A 5338-nucleotide genomic window follows, 5' to 3' on the forward strand; every position below is an offset into this window, starting at 1 on the left:
TGAGTTAGGTGATCCTCTCCTGTTAATGTCACAAGATACACTTGGAGATCCTGGACCTGTTAGAAGGTGACATTCTTAACTGACCACAGGTCAAGAAAGAACCCTGTACAGGGACTGTGTAGATGAGGGTATAAGACCAGTCTCCCATGGGGCTTTTACTAGCTCTGCACGTTGAGATTTACTCCTTAAAGAGAAGCGTACACTTCCAGTCAAAGCCTTGGTAAAATATCCAGTTTTTCCAATTGCATCCTGTTGCAAAAGAAAAATAGATTCTTATTGCACAGATGCAAATACAATATTGCCGTAGGTTAAGAATACTTACAGATAGATAGTTTCCAAATTCTAGAGGAACCAGGCAGAGACAGACAAACATGCTCTAAATTTTTTTTTTCTTTTTTTACTTTTTTATTTTTAATTTTTGTGGGTACTACATAACACATTTTCTTTTTCCATTCATTCGTTGATGGACATTTAGGTTCCTTTTACATCTTGGCTATTGTGAATAATACATCAATGAACATGGATACGCAAATATCTCTTATGTATTATTTTTAACTGTAAATATACATAGCATTATGATTTCAACTTGGGGATTTTACTTAAACCTCCCATGCCAGAAACAGAAATTGATTAAAATGATATCAAAGAAAGTATCTTAGGAGAAGCTCAAGGCTCATTAAGTATTAATTAGCTACATTTTTAAAACTAATACTTGAACAATTAAATATGGTATGCAAATTAATTTGTTCAGAATTACTAGAGAGAGCTATGAGAAGAAAGAATAAAAAGAATGATTAATACTAGGATTAAATTTTTTTTTTTTTTAAGACGGAGTCTCACTGTGTTGCCCAGGCTGGAGTGCAGTGACTCGATCTGGGCTCACTGCAAGCTCTGCCTCCCGAGTTCACACCATTCTCCTGCCTCAGCCTCCTGAGTAGTTGGGACTACAGGTGCGCGCCACCACGCCCAGCTATTTTTTTTGTATTACTTAGTAGAGACGGGGTTTCACTGTGTTAGCCAGGATGGTCTCGATCTCCTGACCTCGTGATCCGCCCGCCTCAGCCTCCCAAAGTGTTGGGATTACAGGTGTGGGCCACCACGCCTGGCCTAAATGGTTATTCTTTAGAATAATTTCTGTGTAGATTATTGACATGTTTGTCTAAAGGCATAAATATCTTACAAATGTAAAAAGGACAAGAAACAGCATTAGCATCAATTGTGAACATGCTCTAAATTTTGATCACAGGAGTATGCTCAATTATTAAAGGCCGTAAATAGTTCAAAATAAGTTTCCTTGACTCTGAAGAACAAAACACAGACCAGCAATTTTTCAAGCAAAAGTCAAAAAGGCAATTTCAGCTTTCTCAGTTCAGTCCATTTAGTTAAAACTCTTGTTTTGCATGATATTCATGAACATATCAGCTCTTCATGAGTCTTGTGAATTTTCCTTTATTCCAATGTCACAATCTCTAAAGTGTTCAGAAGCTTGAATTTGAGAGCACCTGTTAAAGTTCTATAGCTCATTATAAATCATCTTTTGAAAAGGATAAAACAAGACAGTAATTGTCCATGAATAGCAAAATGTCCTGGATAGTTACAGTTACCAACACAATTGACAAAGAAGTTTGGTAATTTCTGTGGTTTACAATGACTTAATATAATGACCTTAATTATGATTGATAGTATATATTTGGACGTTAGAATTTGAGAAATCCCATACAATTTTGGAACATATGTTAGCATTACTCAAAAAAATATAACCTAAAGAAAATTGAACATAATTTTGGCAACACCATGTACCTAAATATGTCAAATAATCCTGTTTATCTTGCTTTTCTGGACACAGTAGGGACCCTCTGAAGTATCCAAAAAGCTAGGCATCAGGAAAGACAATTTTGAAACTTAAGTTTGATTTGGGGAAGCCTATTAAATATGTTTAAAGCACTTGATATTATGAAATAGAATTCCAGATTACCATACATTATTTATTTTTCCAGAACTGTGACTCAGAAATTTTAAGAAGCAAAAACCTTTTATAACCGTTTACAAATTTTGCCAAAGAGCATATTAGCATCTTAAGAACACCTTGTTGTTGTTCTCTTTCAATGCTCAATGTAAAGGAAAGTCATATAATATCCTTTTGAATTTAGTCAATATGTTCACATAGAGAACCCCTTTGTGAGATTAGTTTCCACAATCCTTCCACCACTTGTTTGAGCCTTCAGATTTTCCTAACTCAACACAATTCTTTAACCCTAGGCAAAAATTTACATATCCATGACTTCTTACAACCTTTTACTAAAACACACATTTTATTGTTCTTACACACCTTGCATGTAAATTTACTTTCAGTAGTTTCAATCACATGTTATAATGGTAACTCCCAGTAATTTTTAACTTTAAGGTAAAATCTGGTAAGTTGCTTTAATTGTGTGCTAAGTACAGCCAAAGTTTGCTTTCCAGCATAATTAGGGGTGTGGTTAGTTCTATATGTCCTCAAGCCTTACCAATTTTGAAGCAGGCAAGTCAAATAGTTCTTAAAACCCATAAATCAGTTTGTAACCTCAGAACACTGAGCAAACCTTGCATCTGACTTGCATAATTTAGTTCAGCTATTTACATTTTAATGACACCTGCATTTTACCAATAATCTTCAAGGCTGTTTTTATTTTTCAAGGATTAAAGTTACGTGAAATGAAAGGTACTATGGCTTTTATCTTCCCTTAAAGGAATATTTTATCCAAGTGCTTGTCTTTCTTTAGGCCAAATTAATTAGAGCTCTTTTTACAGACATTACAAACAACACACACGCAGACAGGCAGAAGAAAACCCAGTCCCCACAAGATCCTTTTTCACAAGCAAAACTTTACAGAGAATATAAAGAGTGATAGTTGGGGGTCCTGGCCTAGCAAAATGCCTTCTAAAAAACAAAACAAAACAAAACAAAACAAGAAAATGGCTTAAAACTTAACTGCTGATGGCATAGAGAAGGAGAACAAAAAAAAAAGTTTAAAAATGCCTGGGGAAGAACCTCTTACTCTTATGTAACTGGTTCCTCCACCTGGAGAAAAGCTTAATTACTGTCTGATGAAGTTAAACCCCTTAGCAAGGGAAGCGGAAGGCCCATGGCAGGAATGGCAGTGCAGGGCCCTTGGGCCATGTGTCCCAGCCCCAGAAGGAGCCGGGAGTGGTGGAGTGGTGAGGGGAGAAAAGAGCTGCAGCTCACTGGTCCATGCAGAAAAAGAAAGGAAAATGCCATGAAGACCGAGGCTGACATTCCCAAACCCCAGGAGCAATGGGGGTGGGGGCACAGTCTCCCCTATGCTCAGAACTCCCAGGATGTAAAGGCTTAGAAATGACAGTGAGAGGTTTTGAGTCCCCATTTCACTCACCGCTTCTTGAGCTCCCATGTTGCATGCCAAAAATGTTGCAAGACTATTCCTTAGATCAGCTAAAGAAGTGGTTCTTGCCACAGCTGCAAATGGTGCAAACTTCTGTGGCTTCACCCCAGTGTGCACTTTTCCCAGTGCAAAGGCCAGATGGAGTTTTGCCAGTAAGCCATTCCCACCTGTCTCTCTCAATATGTGCACGCTTTCTACATCTTTCCAGACCTTTGCTGACAGTGTAGGTTTGATCCAGCCCTTCTGTTTGCCATCTCAGAGAAGGCTGCAAGGGACAAGCTCAGGAAATTAAAGATATGAGTCCCAGATTCACCCCCAGCAGAGGCACCAGCTCCCTCCAGCCCTGCTCCTCTGAGTCCATCCTGACATTCCTATCCAGCTTCAGCCTCTCACTTGCCCCCTCCAAAAAATCCTCACCCTAATTCAGCCCCAGTCTCAGTCTTGCCCTTACAACAGATGCCCAGTGAATTTGGACCAAGTAAGGCCAGGTCCCTGTCTCCCTACAAGACTTAAAGTAAATTAAGGGGGATCTTGGAAAGTTTTCAGATGACCCTGATAGATATATAGAGACTTTCCAGAATTTCACCCAAATATTTGAACTCTCCTGTAGAGATGTTTTGTTACTTTTGAATCAGACCCTGACAGACACCGAGAAGCAGGCCACTCTGCAAGCAGCAGAGGGATTTGGGGATGAGCTTTGTATTATATATAGCATCAGGAAAGGGAGCAGACATTATCCATCTGGAAGAGAGGCAGTACCAGTAAATGACACTAAATGGAATCCCAGTGATGAGATGGGAGACACTTTTAGGTGTGCATAATGGAAGGCTTATGTCAAACTAGGACCAAGCCTCTCAATTATACTAAGTTGTCCATGATTGACCAAGGATTTGATAAAAATCTCACTGCCTTTCTGGAAAGGCTAAGAGAAGCCTTGGTGATGCACACCTCTCTATCTCCTGATTCAGTCAAGGGACAGCTAATCCTAAAGGATAAATTTATTGCTCAGGCAGCTCCTGAATCGAGAGGAAGCTACAAACAGGTGCTGGGACCAGGTAGTATTTTAGAGAACTTCCTGAAAGTAGCCACCTCAGTCTTTTATAAAAGAGATAAGGAGGCCCAGAAGAGAGCAAGGAAATACAGGAAAAAGACAGTGGCCTTAATGGCCACCAGGAAAGCCCACAAACCCCAGAATTCCCAGGGTACACCTGCTAACTGCTAAAGATATGGCAAGAAAAGTTCTCTCTCTTCTTAAGTTTAACCACTCCTACATAAGGTTTAATTTCTTTCACCAGGGTGAAACAGCTCGGGGTACAATGTTGGGATTAGTATATTTCACTTCTTGTCTCTGTAATATTTGGTACTAAATTCTTTTCTTGTATAATACACATATTTAACCCATGCATACTTAAACTTATAAAACTTCTTTTTTTCTCTCTCTCACCTAGAAGCCATCTAACTCCAAACAGTCAGGCAACTGGAGCCTCAGACAATGGTTCCCGTTTGCCAGGAAGCCTTAGATAGACCTCTGGAGAGAATCTGACTGCTGTTCTTCCCAAAACAATGTGCCCTGTCAGCAGGAAGTAGCTAAGACTGGTTCTCATCGATATTCTAAGGCAGTTAGATGTACCTCTTCAGAGTACATCTTCAGAGTACATGAAAGAGGGGCAGGGAAGTGCTGGGTAGAGAAGGGCGTGGTCCTTGGTGAGGACTCCACTCCCAGGACTGTGCCCACAGACCTAAGTGAGGACAGGCACTCCTGTTTTCATGCTCAAATGTTGCATTTTCCACTCTGGCCCACCACATCCCCCTCCATCCTGTGTGCATATAAATCTGAGACACTCTAGCTGGCACATATGCAAGCGGCTGGACATTGAGAGCTGCAGAGGAGCAGAAGAGCACACTGATAAACATCAGCAGATGCTGGCAGGCCAGCG

Source organism: Macaca fascicularis, chromosome X (assembly GCF_037993035.2).
Source record: "Macaca fascicularis isolate 582-1 chromosome X, T2T-MFA8v1.1".
Classification (NCBI taxonomy): domain Eukaryota; kingdom Metazoa; phylum Chordata; class Mammalia; order Primates; family Cercopithecidae; genus Macaca; species Macaca fascicularis.